This window comes from Geotrypetes seraphini, chromosome 2, assembly GCF_902459505.1.
Source record: "Geotrypetes seraphini chromosome 2, aGeoSer1.1, whole genome shotgun sequence".
Taxonomy (NCBI): Eukaryota; Metazoa; Chordata; class Amphibia; order Gymnophiona; family Dermophiidae; genus Geotrypetes; species Geotrypetes seraphini.
In genome coordinates, this window is record NC_047085.1 from 405,929,393 (window position 1) to 405,950,797 (window position 21,405).

The window sequence follows — 21,405 nt, forward strand, 5'->3', positions numbered from 1 at the left end:
TGAAAACAATGATAAAGAAAATACAGTTATTAATACAATATCAGAATAAGTCTATGAAATTATGCAAAAGCATAATTAAAGTTCAGAAGCCTAATTCAAATGAAGTGATTTAAAGTAACATGGTTTAAGATAAAGTCTGTTTTTTCGTTCAAAATTTTTTTTTATGAGTCCAGAAATGTCTTTTGCAAATAGTTTTAGCAACTTGTAAGGTCGGAGTCTCTAAATTAATTTCAGTGAAATTTAAATCATGGCTTTAAAAAGTTCATGCTGCAACGTTTTCATAATTCAAGCTTGGCTTTTCTGTAACTATGGAACTGTTTTTCTTTACACCCGTACTGGTACAACTGAAAGGTAAGCACAGCTCATTAGTTGAAGACAAAGGAACACTGAAATTCCTGCCGAAAATTCAGCATCGGAATTTTTTCTCTGTGTTCTCCACAGCTCTAGTGGTGGAATGTGGTACTGCTGATCAGTGTAAATCCTGGAAGGAAAGCACATGTTCATTAACAAAAGAACAAAGAAAAAAGAAACACATGGCACGTTATCCCCTCTGCAAACAGTACTAATTCTTGTATTGCAGAGTCTTCTGTGTAGAATTGTTGAAAAGATTCAAAGAAGGTTCTTAACTGAAACAAAAAACATACAGATTAAATAGACTTTTCTCAGGGTCCTGTAGTACCAAAATATGGCCACAGGAAGATTTAAACATGCAGACACATTCTCTACATGGTAAAATTAGACTTTCTTTTTTCCTAACATCAGGGAATTATTCTCAATTCCATATTCTTTATTAGGTTCCTATCCTGAAGAGCTTACTTGTAAAAAGTAAGCAAAATTTCAATTCCGAATTCATCCACTTACATAAAAGTTTATTATAATTGTTCTTTTCCCGTTAACTAAGTTAGCAAGCCCTTTGTTTCACATTTATTTCGATTTTCAAAAAAATATATAGGTACTTAACCTCTATTTTTCTTAATCTTTTTATTTTAAACTTCCCAATTTAATTTTAAAATGTATTTAAATTTAATTACTCCCTAATCATACATTTCGGACAATGCACAAGTTTAAAAATACTTTATAAACCATGCAGGGGCACAAAAATTCATATTCAAAATTAATTTGAACCTTGAGATAAAAATATAAAGGCAGGGATTTTATTTTTCCCTTATGCACACTTGCCTGCTTTTAAGCATGGTATCTGTTTTTTGGAATAAATCTTTTTCTTTTCCACAAAATTATCCTTTCACTGTTGAATACATTCCCAAGTCCAGCAGAATTTTTTTCTTTTCTCCCATCTTCCCTATCGAACTCCACCATAGCAGATCCCAGGGAATTAACACATTTCACAAGCTTTCTTTCCACATTCCTGTACATTCGTTCTACAGACTATCTCCCTGCTTTGAAATCGCCAGACATTTAAACGATCTAGCTATTCAAACTTTCTTTTCCTTTTCACTTCACCATCTCGTTTAAAAATCACTAACAGTTCTGTTCTTCCAACATTCTGATAACCTTTTTAAAATATAAAGAAACAACATACAGGCTACATAACATCTTTTTAATGCATTCTTTGACATAGCCCTAGGCTACAAACAGCTCTGAAGCTACTAAAGTACCTCAATTGTTCTTAACAGCACAGATCTACACTACAAAAACAACATACACAAACTTTCCGGAACTCTAAACAGCATGCTGGTAAAGTTTTATCAGAGAGAGACCACATTGAATCCTGATATTCACACTACATAAGCTTTTCTTTTTTTCTACTACATCGAAAACAAATTTAAGCCACGGATACATAGGATTCTCATGTCTTGCTAAACTACCAGTTCTCAATAAACCCTTTTAATATGCAAACAGACTTGCTCCGAGACTTCTCAAAAAAGAAGAATCAAATTCGTTAACTGACTAGTATATAAGCAAATACCTGTTGGAAAATCTGTAGCCCTGAGACAAAGGACTCCATTGCTGCTATTCCCTCCCCCTCTTTCCTCACGTGATAGCTCTGTGGAAGGCATGGAGGAAAAAGGTGGGGGTGAAAATCCCCCATTTGCAGCTTGCTCTTCTTTCACACAAAGAAGACTGACCAGCAAGGGAACGGGAAGCCATTAACTTTATTTTTCTTTTTTCAGAGACAAGAGAAAAAGTTAGGGCAGAGCAAAAAAGACAGAGAGAGACAGAAACTGGAGTTTAGAAAGACAGAGCTGAGAAACACAATTTCTTTTTTCTTTTCAAAGTAGTTACTTCAGATAGGCACTGAAAATGCAGAGGGAGACAAAGAAGGAGGGGGGGGGTGCCCTCAGCCCGTTTTTTCAAACAAAGAGACGGGTGAGGGAAACTTTTCAAAGTCAGATTAAAACAGACAGTTTTCTTTTTCACAGAGAGAAAGAGTTAGTTCAGAGACAAAACTTAGACACACAGCCGGAGAATATATATTTTTTCTTCAAACTCAGAGGAGACCTGCTCTCTACTGGGCACTTCTATCTTAATTTTTTAGCACTGCAAGGGATTTTTTTTCTTTCTTTTGTTCCTCTTTTATTTCTAATTTTTTCTTTTTCTTTTTCCATTAATATTTAATTTCCACTAACTTCATATCCCTCTACCCACAAATTTATTATGTACAGATATATACAAGCAGCATGCTCCTTATTGTTAAATAAATTTTTTTTTATTATTATTATTTTTAATTAATTTTTTTTTTTTTTTATTATTTGTAATTTTTTTTTCTTTAAACAGGCGTAATACTCACAATTTTCCAGTTTTCCGGACCCGTTTTATCTCTAATTTCCGCCATATTCCTGCGCAGCCAGTCAACCTGTGACTACCTTTTGTTACACAACCATGCGAAATCTCTAGAGTTCCTAGAGTTTCTATGAATAACCTATAAGCTTTTTCAAGGCGTCAAATTAGTTAGTTCCCGGGTTTCGCCACCAATTGAGCATGGGGCATTGACGCCATTTGTGAAAGCTTCAGGTTTGAAAATAATTCTACATGCAAAATGACACCAGCGCAAGGTTTTAAAATTATAACCAGGATTTATTGAATTATTGGTTCTATTTTCCCATTATTAGATCAAAAGAACAGCATAATTGCTTACGTTGCGCTCATGGGAGATCATCATCGTGGCCAAAGGCTGGCCTTCTCACAATGGTCTCGTTTTTTCTATCTCATTACAGTCTATTATATAACTTTTGGTTTAGTGACATCATCAAGTTTGACGACCAATAACATTTCTCTGGGTGGTCTTAAAGTTTAGACAAAGAAACATTCCTCCATGTTTAAAAGTTAGTCAAAGTTTCAGATGATTTCTGAATTAACATTAACATTCAAAAGAATTCACAATTATTAACATGGTAAATTCTCAGTCCTTCCATGCTGACAAGTTCTGAGCCTTAAAGGAAAAACAAACTCCTAAGCTGACAGATTCAAATTGCACAGCCTTACACAGAAACCTTACTCTGGAGAAAAAGGGGGGGTTAAATCCCCCTCTCCTCTCCCTGAAGCGTGGGCTTCCAATGCCCCCCTTCTCCCTATTCTTGAGACTGACTCTAATCACTTCCAGATGTTGTGCTCAAGATTTTTTCTTAATGTTTCTGCTTATAAACCATTTATATTTCCACAATCATATCACCACATATTACATTCAGGGGCCCCAAACATTCATAATTTCATTCATATCTTGGCCATTCATACTTCATACATTTTATATCTCAGTTTGGAATATGGAATCTAATATGCTTTTCCTAACTAGCCTGAGCACATCTGTTAACAATTAGAACCACGAGGCTAAAGGCGGGAAGCTGAACAAAGAACAGAAACTATTCACTGGCACAAGATGCTGGCCTAAGACAGGACAGTCATAGTACATACAAAAGAACCTAAACTGGGCTCCATGTAATCATGTAATCATGATTTCCACCATGATTTAGCTCAACAGCAAAGTACACAAGAAAACACCATTCTTTCCCTTATATTAATCTTTAGTGTGTTTTTTTTTCTTCTGGCCTTAGCTACATTATATTTAAATGTTTTATTCACCTGTTTTTCCGTACGCTTCTATTTGGGCGTGGTCCTTAACTAACACAGATGTTTGTCTAACTAGAATTACCCAGAATCATACGAAAAACTGGCGCTACAAAAATACTGCACTATCATGCTTCTGACCTCAATATCGTCCCATAAACAGCACGCTAGCCACGACGAGCCACGATTCACCTCATATTCCAATTAATCAAAACCATTGGAGATTCCTTTGTTACACCTTCAATATCACACATTAAGAGAACTGAGTGCTACCCTTCAGCATTTTGTTGGCTTACAGAGTGTTGGTGAAGTTTCTTACCCTGATTATGGCACATCTTCCCCAAAGGGGCATTTATGCCTTTCCTTATCTAGACAAAATCCTCCTTTCTGCAAGTTTACCAGTTAAAGCCACAGAAGCACTACACCTAGTAATTTCTAGGCTTCAAAATATTGTAATCGTGACTAACTTGGAAAATTTGTCACTGTGCCCTACCCAAAATCTCATCTTTATAGTGCTTTCATCAGATTACATTTAGCAAAAGCATGTTTTCCCGAGGAGTGGCACTCTACTCTTATGTCTCTCTATAAACCATTAGCTACCACCATCAGTGTTTAGTCACAGAACATACAAATCAATGAGCTTTAGGCCAGATGGCAACAAATATTTATGTTCTGCCATTAGCAAAACTACATATGTGGAGTCTTCAGTGACTTTTGAAACAGCAGTAGAATTAACTCTAACCTTTATGAGGGGGTACTGAAAAGTTCTGAGCCCAAAGTAGAGTCATGAAATTTACAAGTCATTCCACATATTCACCCCTAACTTCAACAAACTTGACACAATATGTTTGAAGTTTCTGTAACCCTTTCAAAAAATACTGTGATGTCTGGTTACTGAAATACTGCAAAAAGGCAAGAATGGAAATGTCCAAAGAAGAATGATGTGCACTAATCAAGTGTCCATAAACTCATTTGAAGATGTAGAGATCTTTATTCTTCCAATATCATCATGGTACAATCAATGATTCAAATGACTCGACACGTACATGTTTCGGCCACCAGGCCTGCCTCAGGAGTCTTGAGAATCACAAAATAAAAATGAACTCACTGCCAAAGATACGTGGATGCTAGTGATATTCAAACTAGAGAATGACACGGTGACAAAATTCATCACCATTACCGTCCCCGCGGATAACCGCGGTAAACAATCTTCATGTCATTCTTTAAGGAGAGAGGGAAGAATCAGAGTATGAATGGCCACAACCACTGACCCTCAAGCTTTGCTTTGAAGAATGCTGGTGTAGAAGGACTGAGGCTGAAATAGACACTAAAAAATGACATGGGATTATTCCCCGCGGTTATCCGCGGGGACGGGAACGGTGATGAATTTTGTCACCGTGTCATTCTCTAATTCAAACGAAATTGGCGCGGTGAACAACACAAACAGACTAAGATCAAGGCGTCTCACGATAATCAATGATTATCAATGATTATCAATGATTATCATGAGACGCCTTGATCTTAATCTGTTTGTGTTGTTCACCGCGCCAATTTCGTTTGAATATCACTAGCGTCCATGTATCTTTGGCAGTGAGTTCATTTTTATTTTGTGATTCTCAAGACTCCTGAGGCAGGCCTGGAGGCCGAAACATGTACGTGTCGAGTCATTTGAATCATTGATTGTACCATGATGATATTGGAAGAATAAAGATCTCTATATCTTCAAATGAGTTTATGGACACTTGATTAGTGCACATCATTCTTCCTTGGACATTTCCATTCTTGCCTTTTTGGTATTTTACCTGTGGTTTGTTTTGCCCCTGTTCTGAGCTTACTGAAATATTGCTCCACTGCTGCACCTCCGATTCACTAGAAAATTGTCGCCTGTTCAAACCCTTTTTAAGGTTTGGAAAAAGAAAATAGTCATATAGAGCAAGATCTAGTGAGTTGGGTGGATGGTCTATGTACTGAAACCTCAACTGCATCAAAACATCCATTGTTTTGCTAGCGTCACGATTGGATGCATTGTCTTGCAAAAAGAGATCTCCTTTCTGCAGCTTCCTTCTCCTTTTTTTCTTTCAATGCCTCCTTTAATCGGTACAACAAGCAACAGTAGTATTCTGCATTAACTGTTTGGCTCCTTGGATGATAGTCAGTCATTACAACACCTTCCTCATCCCAAAATACTGTGGCCTTGACCTTTTCTGCTGACTTTTGAGTCTTGAATTTCCTTGACCTTGGAGAACATGAGTGCCGCCATTACATGGACTATTGTTTTGTCTCAGGATTATAGTGGTGTAACCATGTTTTATCAACAGTAACTAGTTGTTCCAAAAAGTTGGCACCAGCTCTCTGAAAATGCTGCTAAATTAACTTGGAAGTGTCCACTCAACGTCATTTCTCATCAGTATTCAAATATTTAGGCACCCGCTTGTCTGACAGCTTCTGCATATTCAGCTGCTCGTGAATTATAAATCCAACATGTTCCATGTTTATCTGTAGTGTCTCAGCAATTGTTTTAGCTGATATTTGTTGATCTACCAAAATCAGGTCATGGACATGGTCAACAATTTCAGGAGTTGACACTATTTGAGGCCTCCCAGACCTTACTTCATCTTCAGTCTCAAAATCACCATTTCTGAAATTTTGCACACCACTTCTCCTCTGTGGAGTATGATGGGCATTTGTTTTTCAATGTTTGCATCATACATTCATGGATTTCCTTTGGAGTTTTCTTCTGCAGGAATAGGAATTTCATGACAGCTCAAAGTTCCACACTTGAAAATTCTACACTTTTTGTTGACAAGTTTCAATTAATGATCTGAAGCAATTCTGAAAATTGGTATTTTGCAAAATAAAATAACACTCTTTTCAGCTACAGTTGCAAAATAACTCTCACAATTTAGGAAGTTGATTGGGCTGAGAACTTTTCAGCATCCTCTTGTATCATTATGGCTCAAGTTTATTATAGTTTGATATATTGCTTAAAAATTCATAAGTGGTTTACATAAAAACATTGCTTAAATAAAAATCTAAAAAAAAAGGGAGAGCAAACATGAATAATAAAGACAAGGGGGACGGCATATGATATAAAAGGAGAACTGCAAGGGTTTAAAAAAAAAAAAAAAAGAATGGGGATGGGAAAGCACAAAAGGCGGTGGGAATGAAATGATTCAAAATCCTGATTTATACCCCATAGGCATCTTTCTTAAAGAAAGGTTTTGAGGCTTGTTTTGAATTTGGCCATATTGGTTTCCTGCCTCAAATTCAAAGGGAGGGAGTTCCATAATTTGGGTGCTATTATTGCTGCAATGATGAAACAGTTTCTAAAGTTTGATAGAAGGCTATCCTTCTAACCCCACATTGTTCTAAGGATTATCCTTCTTCAGATGGGAGGAATTTCCACAAACCTCTCCACTCCTTGGAACTAAGAGTAATGTTTTGTGTTCTCTTAACATTTTATCTATGGGTATAGGGGAAAGGGGCCTAGATTAATACTGACACCCAAGTAGCTGTGTTTTATATCAGCAAATAAGGGGGCTCCATCTCTCTTTCCTTTTGTTAGGAGGTAGCCTTGATCTGAAACCTAGCCATCTCTAAGGAAGCAATGCTGCAAGCACTGCACCTTCTGGGAACTCTGAGTTGGTTAGCAGGCAGAATCAGCTGGTAGTTGGAGCACCCAAGTATTCTCTTGATGTCACTGTACTACAATGCCTTTTTCACGGGTGGGGTGCTCCTTTTGACCTTTTTTGCCTTAGGCATCAACTTCAAATGTCCTCTGTTCTGCTCCTGAATACCAACCAGTAACAGTTTTTCACACAATGTGTTCTCCCTATTCTAGTTAAAAGGTCTTCTTTATGTTTTTCCATCATGTCCTCTTCTGTCACGAATAATCCAAAGGATTTTGCAGGATAAGGCATATATCATCCTGATAACACCATTTTGGCCTTGTCAGCGCTAACACTGTTGATCACATCTAACACTGCAGACTTATCGTAAGGCCCATCTTCTCAATCAATATAAATTACTCTCATTCACTTCCACCAGAGTACTGGAGATTCGTGCAGCTTCCAGGTGATTTTCTACCAGGAAATCCTACTTAGCCATATGGAAGTGTTTCACTATATGGTGCTCGTAATGCTTTCACATTGTGCTGCATTATCTTCTCTACCTGCTGAACTATGGGTTACAGACAAATTCAGCACAACTTAATTTATTGGCTATTTCTGCCTATCACCATCCTGTGGATGGACGATTCATCTATTTTTATCCTTTAATTTACATATTTGTGAAGGGGCCTTTGAATAATATACATCTTTTTTTTTTTTTTACCCCTACCTCTTTCAAAGGACCTCAGTATTCTTCTGAAGCAACTAATTAAAGCTCTATTTGAACCTTTAGGCCAAGCACCCTTACATCACTCATCCTGGACATTTTTCATTCTTATTGCTTGCTATTACCTTGGCCAAGTGAAAGAGTGAATTACAATTTATTGTCCATTGTTATCCTTATATTCAAATTTTCCCTCAGTTGCATGTTATACAAACACACCCTGCCTTCTTACCCAAGGGGGTCTTGGACTTCCACCTTAATCAGACTATTGTCCTTTCTGTTTTCTTCTAAACCCAATGCCAGAAGCCACTCTACATATGCTGGACTGCAAATGAACTCTGCTGAATTATTTAAAAGCTATTCTCATCTTTTAAGTGTAACATATAATAATACAATAAAAGCATATTCAACTTACACATATTCATAACCAACCATTTTCTCCCACCCACCTAATGATTATTCAAGAAAACACAAAAACATGGATTATCGCAAAAACCTTACCCTATTCTAATTAATGATATCCTCCCAACCCCAAGTGTAAATACCCAAAAACAAAATTAAGACAGAAATAATCCCCCCTTCCCTGGATGAGCATGAAAACAAATAAAAACTGACTCCTGATCAAAGACCTACTATAGTGAAGAAATGTAAGATGTCAATGGGCCCCAAACCAATTTAAATATATTACTGTGCCTCAAACTGTCGGCATACATTCTTTCATATCTATAGATTTTATAGATTTAATTTTTTTAAGTATTGTATTCATATAATGTTATTCAGATTTCCAAGTACTGCTAATATTTTGTAGCGTGCATGGGCAAAAATCTAATTTTCTCTTCTGCAAGAGTGTTTTGTGCTTATGGAATGGATTTCTGCATTACTTACAGCTTGCTAGATGGTTAGGTGCTCTAATTAGCAGAACACCCACATAGGGACCTGTTTTGTTTTTTTTTTGCTAAATAAAATGCCAACTAAGTCAGTCCATATGTTCTTCTCAAATAAGATGAGGCAAATTCATGTGTGATGGCTGTTCTATTAAAAAAGAAGTTTCAAGTAAAATCAAAGTGAAAGTAATGTGACTCAAAAATGTATTTATGCATTATCATGTATTTTATGTTAATTTTAACAAAGAGAAAATAGGTGTGTATATAAAAATAGATGAATCGGCATTCTCTCTTACTGCGTACATTTTAATGACCAGCTAAATATGGAACACAATGACTTTGTGCTGGGTTTTTTTCCCCCCTCATTTTAAACTGTTCACAAACCTGTGCTTTTTTTTCTTCGAGTACTAGCTATAACACAAATCTTAGAGCTCCTCTTACAAAGCCTCAGTAGTGATGCTGCCTTGGTAAATATACCAAAGCCACCATAGGAACTGAATTGGCTTCGATTCATTTATCACATCAGCATTGTTACCATGGCTTTGAAAAAGAACCCATTAAGGTCTAATTTGTGCAAAATAACCCCCTCCTTTACAAAACCGCAGTAGCGTTTTTAGCGCCGGCTACAGTGGTAACAGATCATACGCTTATATAAATTCTATAAGTGTTGGAGCTGTTACCATGGCGGCTGGCGCTTAAAGCACTAGCGCGGCTTTGTAAAGGAGGGGGTAAATAAATAAAACAAACAAAATTTTGGTTGTACTTTAGTAAAACATGTTAAATGCAATCCTGTTGATACATACCAATATATACTATTGTTAACTCGTATTTCTGATTACTTGCTGTCATAGGCTCTGAATCTTTCTGCTTAAAAGGCAGCATGCTGAGAATAGAAAGTGGTTCATTCTTTGAGCTTCTGTTTCACAGACTAGCCTGCCTTGGGATTCAATAGTATCTGCTTCTCAGCAGCCCATGTGTCAGGAGTAGAGAACATCCAGGCTGACTTCTTAAGCAGACAGACTCTGGATCCAGAGGAGTGGACCCTGACCCAGAGAGCAATCAGCCTCATTGTACGATGCTGGGGAAGATTGGAAATGGATCTCATGGCCTCGGCCAAGAACACAAAAGCAGATTACTTTTACAGTTCAAGATCCTAACTGGGAAGTGCAGCGCTAGATGCTCTGGACCAGGCCTGGCCCATGGAGAGTCTCCTCTATGTGTTCCCACATTGGCTTATGATAGGCCGGATCATCTGCAGAGTTGTGAGCCACCAAGGTCTGGTGATACTGGAGGCTCTGGACTGGACTCACCAGCCTTGTATGTGGATCTGGTGCAACTACAAAGAGACAGGTGTCTCAAGCCTCCTCAGTCAAGGCCCATTTCCCATGGAGAATCCAGAATGCTTTGGTCTTACGGCATGGCTCTTAAGCGCACATCGCTAACTCATTATTCAGAAGATTATTCGGAGATAGTCATTAAAACTCTCCTTAGAGCCACGAAGCCTTTGATGTTTGTGGCTTATGCTAAACCTGGAAGGCTTATCAGCTATGGTGTGCCAAGAGGCAGGTAGAATCTTGTCAGGCACCAATTCTGGTAATCCTGGTATTTTTGCAAGCCGGACTAGAAAAAGGCCTATTGATCACATCTCTCAAGATACAGGTAGCAGGCCTCTCACGTTTTCGGGTTTGAGAAGGTAAGCATTCATTAACATCTCATTCAGACGTCTCTTGCTTCTTGAGGGGGGGCATCCTCCTTTGCTTCAGCTTTTCCTGTCATGGGATATTAATGCCATTCTAAAGGACCTCTCTCAGGCTCCATAAGAGCCTCTGTAGGACACATCCATTTTGGACTTTACGGTCAAGATGGTATTTCTAGTGGCCATAGTATCAGCAAGGCAAATCTTGGAATTACTGGTTCTCTCCTGCAGGGAACCTTTCCTCAGGATTATGGAGTCTGGTGTTTCTCTCCGAATGGTACCTTCCTATTGAAGGTGGTTTCAGCTTTTCGTTTCAATCAAGAAATTTGTTTACCGACTTCACCCTACGGGTTCAGCCAAACAGGACAGGATTTTGCAGAGGCTAGACATATGAAGAATCGTTCATCATTATATGGAGAGTTCCAGTGATTCCCATCTCTCTGACCATCTTTTTGTGCTTACCAGCCAGTCAAGCAGGCCAGCCTCTAAGGCTTTGATTGCCAGGTGGATTCTTTTGAAACTATGTATGTCCCTATGTGCTTTAGATAGACCCCCTTTTTTATTGAAACTATGTATGTTCCTCTGTAATCCATCCTGAGCTTTCTGGGAGGACAGGATATAAATCTAAATAATAAAATAAATGAAATTTCAATTTCATATATTGCCTGTGGAAAACTGCCACCTATCTCTATTATAGCACATTCGACTAGAACTGTTGCTGCTTCTTGGGCAGAGTTCCATGCTGCTCCACCTGATAAAACCTGTAGAGCAGCTACATGGTCTACTCTCCATACCTTTACAAGATTCTACAGGGTAGATGTGGCAATCCAAAAGAATGCCACTTTTGCTGCAGGCAGGCTCATCTGTCCCTCCTTGGACTTCTAGCATATCTTTGGTACATGAGCTTCAGTACATAATCCTATGTCTTTGCAACAGAATGGAAGATTAAGTTCTTACCTCAGTAATCTTCCTTCTGCTAGAAGACATAGGATTCTATATGTCCTGCACTGTGCAGACTTTTGACTCACCTGTTATTGCCTCAGACATTGCTGGTGTCCATCACAGGTCTTCTTTTCCTGTCAATTGGATGAGTTAAAAAAAGAAAAGAAAAGAAAAGATATTATAGCTATCCTTTTTATCCTTTGAGGTCTTACAAGATAGTGCTCATTGCACATAGCAGGATGATTCCTGGATACCCTGATTCTCTAACCGGCGTCTGTAACATGGGCGTCGGTTAGAGAATTGAATTTACTTTAGGTGGTGTAGCGGAGCCGGTACCTGTGTCCTCAGTAATCCCGGACTCTGCTCACTTCAACGAGGCCCTCACGTGCTTCCTGCAAGTAGGAAGTCCTGCTGGAACAGCCTTGCCAACACTGGAACTATAATGGTTACCAAAGAAAAATCAAATCTTGGTTCAAAAAGAAAGCCGTTTATTGTGGCATGTGTGAGACTATGCACAACTGGACCTGCCTCCACAAGTAATAATAATAGTCCAGCCACAAAACAAAGTAAAGCAGAGCTCAAATCAAAAGAGCCCAGTTACCACCTTAATTCAGGTAAGTAAACAATTCCCATAGTTCAAAATCATTGTTATTAGCTGGTCTAAGTAAATGTCCACAAATGTTGCTGCCTTCAAGCTTCACCAAGTCTTCAGCAATAAAGCTAGCACTCTTGACAGTGCTACATCCAAGCCTGTAGTTCTGCTGGCTTGTTCCCAATCAGCTTAGCTAAGCTGATGTGGGGGGAGGGGAGCAAGTGAATCCACCTTTTTAAACTTTTCTGCCAAAACAGAATGCCACGAATGGCTCCACTAACCCACCCAAATGGTAAGTGGATTCTCCCCAAAGTTCCTTACTTCCCTCAGGTATATTAACCCATTCAAAACCTAGTTCAAAAACTTCAGGAATTCAGTCATTCAACATTTGGAACAAAACAAACGTTTTTTTTTTTTTCCTTCCCTGTTCCGCATGAACACAGCAGTACCAGCCTCAATATATTCCCAAGGCAGCTTGCCTTGAGCAACCCCTCATTAGCTTAACCCTGCTATAATATAGACTGCACAGACCTGCCACTTAACTCCAGTCCATGCAGCAATCTTCAGGCAGTCCTTCTGTCTGTGTCCAGTCCATGGGTTCAAGTACTGGCTGCTGGCTGGTTCCAAGGTCAGTATCAGCCTCAGTCATTTCAATATCCTGGGGCTGCAGTGCTCCATCAGGTGAGTCCTCTCCTGTAGCTGGCCCAGGAAAGACTAACTTTCTCCTTCTGAGGGCAGCCTCTAAATTGCACAACTTCCCACGCCCTGTTCTCAGAGGGGGAGGAGTTAGTTGCACTGCCTTCTTAGGTTTAGCTGCATTCTTGCTTATTACCCTCAGCTGGGGACTAGCAGAGGGAGAGGTGTGTCTCAGAGGCTGTTCCAAGCTGTTCCTCTTAACAACCTCCACTCCCTGCAACTGGATTTTTTTAGACTTAAAGGGGCAGTCAGTAGTTTCCTTCTTACTGTTCACTACCCTATCTCTTCCATTAGTGCTCTGTATGAAAGGGGTGACCTTAGTCTTATCACGGCCATGCCCGAGTCCAGCTTTAGGGCTAGGGTCGTGACATACTCCTACCCTAAAATTTTGACTGTCCTTTGGTCTATTTTCCCCTTCTGAGTTGTCCCGCATTCTGGACAGACTCTCTACATTTGTCTTCAGCTGACCTGACAATCACATCTAAGCATAGCAGTACATCAAGTCAGTAACGTCTCCTTGGTTTATTAAATTTCTTAGCTGGTTCTAACATTGGCGGATCGGGGTCCTCAAAGTCCTCGGGCCATCTCAACAGCGGTGACTTGCATGGTTCTCCTAAAGCCCCATCAACCTGACCCTTGGTACCTTCTAACCCATCCACTCTCTGGGCCAATGCAGCTATCACCTGGGTTATACCACCCAATTCCTCTTTCTGCATGTTCTCCATCTGCTGTCTCACTTCCTCCAGGTCCTGGTCCATACCTTTAAATGTATCTAGAACCTTTTCAAAGTGTTGAGCGTGCTGTTCTATCTGCTCTTCCTGAAGTTTCTGTTTTGCCAACCACCCTTCCGACGTCCCCGTCCTGTTCGTAAGCTCCCCGCAAGTGTTCTTAATCTCTTTGACACTCTTCTGCATCGCTTGTTGTTGGGTCTGGCTTTCCCTTACTTGCTCTTGCACCACCTTGAGCTGGGAGGTAACCTGTTCTATGAGGCTATTCAGCTTCTCTGTTTCCCGATGGTACTGGGCTGTAAGCTCATCTCTAGCCTGCTGCCTTTCCCTGTTTAATTGATCCGCCCCATCTCCATCTTTGGTTTCTGCCTGGGACTTCCCTTTGGCTTCCCACTCGTCTCTTGCTGCCGTCAACTCCTCCCTTAACTTAAGTATCTCGGCATCCAAGAAGGCGAATTTAGCGTCCCCACTTTCTTTCCGTGGGTAGGGGTTTAAGGTTATGGGTGTTCCTGTTTCTAGTGTCTTCAACCCTGTGGACCCAAACCCCTGTTCTCCCCTGTCTGTTTCTGGGAGGTGAGACCACTGTGCCAGGCTGGGCTGCCAGATCCTCTCGCAAATTAGCTGGGCCATGCGTTCCCCTACCTGCACTTTGTACTCCTTGTCACCATGGTTGACTAATAGCACGGCCACGTTTCCTCTAAAGTCAGGGTCAATCACCCCCGCAGCCACATCTACGGAGTGTTTTAACGCCAACCCTGATCTTGGCGCAACCCTAAGGTAAGCGCCAGGTGGGGGAGACACTTGAATGTCTGTTTTTATCAGGGCCCTTCCCTTAGCCGGTATCACCTGGTCATGAGCAGCATACAGGTCATACCCCGCAGCTCCCGGGTACGCCCGTGTGGGAGCCCTGGCCTGGTCCGACAGTGGGGCCCACCTAATCGTAGGCTTCCACTGTTTAGTTTTCTGCGCTCGGGATCTGCGCGTCCTTGCTGAAGCATCAATTATACTTCCCTCTACCTGAGTGCCCAACACATATCCTCCCTGTCTCTCACCGCCGCTGAACCTCCCTGTCTGTGCCTGTACTAGCCAGTCCCGTCCCAATATTAAGGGGTAAGGCACCGAATCTAATACGGCCACTGGTAAGAGAGATTTTTTCCCTTTATACTGAAGGTTCAGGTGTCCAAGCGGGTATTCATGGGCCTCCCCATGAATACAAGTTATGGGTACCTTCTCCATCACTGTGCCTGGGCCTTCACCTAGCTCTTCCCACAGTTTTCTTGACACCACCGATTGCTCGGCGCCTGTGTCAACCAGAGCTAAGACTTCTTTGTCCGCTACCAGGACCTTCACCCGATATTCCCTAGGGTGCTTGTCCGCTAGTCCCCGGGCATACACAAAATCTCTTTTCTTTTTACAGAATCTTTGTGTATGCCCCACTTCCCCACAGCAGAAACAACGTAGCCCCTTCCGTGAGACCTCCCTGGGCTTGGACCACCCCGTTTTATGGGTCGGCCTTTGGGATCCTGTATTCTTATCCCCCCGGGCCTGTTCCTTACTTTCTTCAGGGGCCTCAAAGGAAGTAGTCCTTTCTGCTACCAGTCTCTGGACTGGCCCACCGGCTGTACTTGGGAATGAGCCCTGTAGCAGCTGAGCTAATAGTTTGGTCTGCTCACCCATTGCCATCACAAGTTCATTGTGCTGCTGCCTGGCTTGTTCCTGGCTGTGCTCCCATAAGTCCTGGGTCGCCTTGAGTACAGCCTGTAGGTCTTTGCTTTGTTTTTGCCTCTCGGCGGTCAGGAAAGCGATCAGCTGCTGTTGATCCATGACACCGGACAGCCTAAAAAAACAAACACAGAGAGACCAACCCAAGTGCGGTAACACAACGGTAGGGTAGCCAATCTCCCTCACCCCCCCTGGTCAAGTCCCTTACCAGAGAGAAAGGTGAGTCTACGCCTTTGGGTTTTGGGCCTCCTTGACCCCCAGTCGTTACTGCGTTTTTGTCCTCTTATATAGGTTCGCAGCCTCCTGGATCTTTCTCCGACTCCTGGCCCACCGCAAGTGTCAGCCGGATCCCTGTGGTCCTGTGCTTCCTCCGCACATCCGGTCGCAGCCGCCTGGAACTCAGCTCCTCACCGACAGGAACCAACACAACAAACTAACAAAATAAGCTAACACAACAAATTAGCTGCAGTCCACGGAAAAAAAAATTTTCCCACTCTATTTTAATTTTTTTTTTTTCCCAAAAGTTCCACCAGTGTCCAGCAGGAGGCGCTATATCCCACTTCTGACACCAATTGTAGCGGAGCCGGTACCTGTGTCCTCAGTAATCCCGGACTCTGCTCACTTCAACGAGGCCCTCACGTGCTTCCTGCAAGTAGGAAGTCCTGCTGGAACAGCCTTGCCAACACTGGAACTATAATGGTTACCAAAGAAAAATCAAATCTTGGTTCAAAAAGAAAGCCGTTTATTGTGGCATGTGTGAGTCTATGCACAACTAGACCTGACTCCACCAGTAATAATAATAGTCCAGCCACAAAACAAAATACAGCAGAGCTCAAATCAAAAGAGCCCAGTTACCACCTTAATTCAGGTAAGTAAACAATTCCCATAGTTCAAAATCATTGTTATTAGCTGGTCTAAGTAAATGTCCACAAATGTTGCTGCCTTCAAGCTTCACCAAGTCTTCAGCAATAAAGCTAGCACTCTTGACAGTGCTACATCCAAGCCTGTAGTTCTGCTGGCTTGTTCCCAATCAGCTTAGCTAAGCTGATGTGGGGGGAGGGGAGCAAGTGAATCCACCTTTTTAAACTTTTCTGCCAAAACAGAATGCCACGAATGGCTCCACTAACCCACCCAAATGGTAAGTGGATTCTCCCCAAAGTTCCTTACTTCCCTCAGGTATATTAACCCATTCAAAACCTAGTTCAAAAACTTCAGGAATTCAGTCATTCAACATTTGGAACAAAACAAACGTTTTTTTTTTTTCCTTCCCTGTTCCGCATGAACACAGCAGTACCAGCCTCAATATATTCCCAAGGCAGCTTGCCTTGAGCAACCCCTCATTAGCTTAACCCTGCTATAATATAGACTGCACAGACCTGCCACTTAACTCCAGTCCATGCAGCAATCTTCAGGCAGTCCTTCTGTCTGTGTCCAGTCCATGGGTTCAAGTACTGGCTGCTGGCTGGTTCCAAGGTCAGTATCAGCCTCAGTCATTTCAATATCCTGGGGCTGCAGTGCTCCATCAGGTGAGTCCTCTCCTGTAGCTGGCCCAGGAAAGACTAACTTTCTCCTTCTGAGGGCAGCCTCTAAATTGCACAACTTCCCACGCCCTGTTCTCAGAGGGGGAGGAGTTAGTTGCACTGCCTTCTTAGGTTTAGCTGCATTCTTGCTTATTACCCTCAGCTGGGGACTAGCAGAGGGAGAGGTGTGTCTCAGAGGCTGTTCCAAGCTGTTCCTCTTAACAACCTCCACTCCCTGCAACTGGATTTTTTTAGACTTAAAGGGGCAGTCAGTAGTTTCCTTCTTACTGTTCACTACCCTATCTCTTCCATTAGTGCTCTGTATGAAAGGGGTGACCTTAGTCTTATCACGGCCATGCCCGAGTCCAGCTTTAGGGCTAGGGTCGTGACAGTGGCCTTATACCCAATTCTATAAAGGACACCCATCGGCTTCTGAAACTGGGCATCCTATACAGAATCCGGGCCTCATTGTGCACCTGGACTAACTCGCTGCACACACTGTAACTTAAAGTAGTTTATTATATCTTGTTTAACTGTATAAACTTGCCTTGAGTTTAGTCACCCATCTGTTTATCCCAACGGACTGTGTGCCACCAATCTTGTCCCCATCTGATATCTGCACTTGGCATCTCAGCTATATGATAAGCTGTATTGCAGAAAAACATTAGTGTCATATTTCTGTTATTTGAATGTTCTAATATGTGCTTATTAAGTGTTTCATAAGTATTATGCTGACATTGTATTATATCTCTGCTATTTGAATTTTGGTGCTGTTAAATAAGTATATTTTTTAAACTGTTTCAAGGTAGTCCTGTTATTAAGTTTCAGTTTACTGATTTTGAGCTTACCTCATTCATTGTATTTATGTTTATATTTGGTCATTTTACTATTGTTATACTGCTAACATAATTATAATAATAAAATAATAATAATAATTTATTTTCTTCTATACTGCCCCACCAGCAGTCCTAGGTGGTTCACAACAGAAGAACTGAAACATTTCAGTTAAATAATACAATTTCAAAAAACACAACTATTATAACTACTACATCCATTAAATAATAATAATTGTACATTTAGGGCCGGATTCTGTATAGGACGCCTGGTCTCAGAAGCCGATAGGCATACTATATAGAATCGGGCCTAAGGCCACCTAAAATACACATGATTCTGTAACCGACGTCCATGTTACAGATGCTGGTTAGAGAATTGGGTTATTTGTAGACGCGGCCGCCAAATCCCTCCAGCTGGAACACCCCCCCCCCCGATGATCGCCGGCAGGAGGGTGCCCAATCCCTCTTGCCAGAACACCCCCCACCCTCACCTCCCCCCAAACAAAACCGGCAGGAGGGTATCTAATCCCTCCTGCTGGAAACCCACCGTAGAAATTGTGATGGCGTACCCTACCCTGCCCCTCCCCCCCGCTAACCTTGAATGATGGCCAGATGGAAAGGTCTTCCCACCATCCAGCCAGCAGGCCCGCTCTGTTGAAATAAGACAGGCCTGCCCCTTCCCTGTGTATGTGGGCTGCACCAGGGAGGAGCCTAAGACCTGATTGGCCCAGGCACCTAAGGCCCTGCCTATGGGTCAACCTAAGATTCCGGATCAGAAAAGACTTTCTTTTGTGTATGTATCCTTTAAGATACATTTTTGTATTCAAACTTTCAAAATAGAGAATATCATAACCAAAACTACAATAACATAAGTTTCAAATATGCTTTAAAATGATAACATTGACAAAACATAGATATTTACATACATATATACAGTACATACATACTTACATAGACATAAAGTCTGGCATATAGACATGGCTTTTTTAGTAGTTGACAATTACATTTTTTTCCAAAGAAATTGGATGCATACAATACACACCTTAAAGAGAATGAATTATCATAATTAAACTAGTTAAATGTTAAATGAGAAAATGAACACTTGATCTGATGTGTTCAGGATTCAAGGAAAACAGAGGTTTAAAAAGGATGAAATAGATTTAACCTCTTGTATCAGTTTTAGCTATGCTTGCTTCCTGTAATACTTAATAGACAAACAAAACAATGTGGGATTGGACAATGTAAAAAACAATCTTGTTTATTCCAAAAAAGGAAGAACATCAACTGTGGACCTGACACAGTACTGTGTTTCGGCGACACAAGTCGTCTGCTTCAGGGGTCACTGAGATGTAGTAATACACTGGTGAACAAGTCCTTTGTTAATACGAGGCTAAAACACAGGAACATTTGAAAAGTCGAGCAATTGGTTAGTTCTTCAGCGCTCAACTTTTTGAACGTTCCTGTGTGGGTTCTGGTCCTATTGGACTTTTGTTCATGGTTTATAAATAATAGACAGACATAATTAGTAAATCTATCTGAAAATCATTAATGCTGTGCACAACTTAACCCATAATGAGAGACACAGCATCTAACCCTGGCTTGGAATTTCTCGTATATCATTTGGTCCTTGAAGCAGAGATTTAGCTGTATAAAACAATTCTCTTGAATTGTTTTGACCATTTGCAATTTGAGAGAAGAAACAAATGTTGTATGCCAGGTCAGTAACCTCCTTATATACAGTACCATCATAATTTCTAAATATAGCACCTTATTAACTAACTCTGCTTGTACACTACTGGCATCTAGTGTACTACCTGACCTTTCCAAGGGGTAAATTTCTTCAGTGAAGCATGGACTGACTGTTGGCTGTTCTCTGAATGCTTTTTTAATGGGGCCACAACATTTGCTATGTGGCCTGTCATAGCAATGTTCAAGTAGTGCAAGGACTGGTGCTGTAGACAAATATATCTGGTGGAGCAGAATAGCCTTCCTAAATTAATCCAGGTCAGATTTTCCTTTCCTATAATTTCCTATTTCTTCTTTTTTTTTTTTAAACAAAACTCTACAAGGCTTTATCAAGAATAAATAAAAGCAGAAACTGATCTGACCAAGGTACTATGGAGACTAAAGCCTTATTTCTTAATACTTCCTGAGCTCCCTATCTGGAAGAATGATGCGTGCCCCATGCCTTAAGTGATTCTACAATCATTTCCAGCACCCTTAAAATAGATTTGGGTGACAGGTATTGTTAAGTGATATGTAAAAAAAAGGTTTATAATGCAAATGCATTCAAGAATTCACAAGCTTATTCATTGTAAGGTATAATAGAATAATTTTGCCCATTAACAATGACTTGTGCAACACTCACTATAACTTCCAGCAAATAAACACTAGTGGGGAGGGATTAGGATACAGAGTAAAAGGAACGTATGGAAAGATATTACAGGGTAGGATATGGAGAGAGAATAATAATAGTAGCATAATCAGTTAACTAACAACTGGATGATCTCAAAATAGTTAAGTTCATTCACACCTGTAGTGAGCCATGAATCAATTGTCCTTATTCAGGCCTAGGGTAATGGTATCAAACTTTTTGTGATGAGATCTGATTCAGCATTTTCATACTGGAATGTTCCTTTGAAGTTCTTATGAGGTGGGGGAAAAAAAATTTGTCCCTATCCCCATGAGCTCAGTCCCCATACCCACCCCATTCCTGCAAGCTCAGTCCCCATCCCTGCCCTGTTGCACGCAAGCTCGGTCCCCGTCTCCGCGAGTATAAAAAGAAACAATATTCTGTACAATTGTCATTTTATAAATCACAAATTATACAGAGCAAGGATCAGCAAAACCCCTGTCTCCCCAACTCTCTTCCCCTCACAAATATACCCTCCACTATCGAGAAAACTGAACAAGCCAAATTACTACAGAATGCTACATAGAAAAATCAAGTTAACAGAATACTTCAGTCACACATGGCAGGAATAGTGTTAGGAGAGTGCAACTAGGACAACTGCCCCCTGATCAGAGATATCCCTAAGCCAATTAGAAGCTAAAGAAGCATGGCCTGGGTTTTGTGGTCTCCAGTTATGTCTAACACCAGCTCTAGCAGAATACATATTTCAAATCTGATATATTCTAATCACAAAATAGAAAATAAAATTACTTTTTTTCTACCTTTTATTGTCTGGTCATTAGATTCTTCACATCACATTGGTCTCAGGCTCTAGTTTCTGTTTCCTTATGTCTACTCTTAACTCACTCCCCAGGGTCTCCTGACCATTTGACATGTCTTCTTTCTCCATGCTCATCATTTGTCTTCCATCTCAGTGTATGTTTTTTCTCCATGTTCAGCATCTCCCTTCTATGTCTCCTATACAGGCAGTCCCCTGGTTAAGAACGAGTTCCATATTTTAAACCATTCTTAAGCTTAATTTGTA

The 21,405-nt window shown here is 40.8% G+C and overlaps 1 protein-coding gene across 7 annotated transcripts in view; it reads left to right on the forward strand.

The window, feature by feature from the left end:
• DGKB (diacylglycerol kinase beta) overlaps positions 1-21,405 on the forward strand; it is a 733,919-nt gene that overhangs the window by 232,279 nt on the left and 480,235 nt on the right. The window lies entirely within an intron of this gene.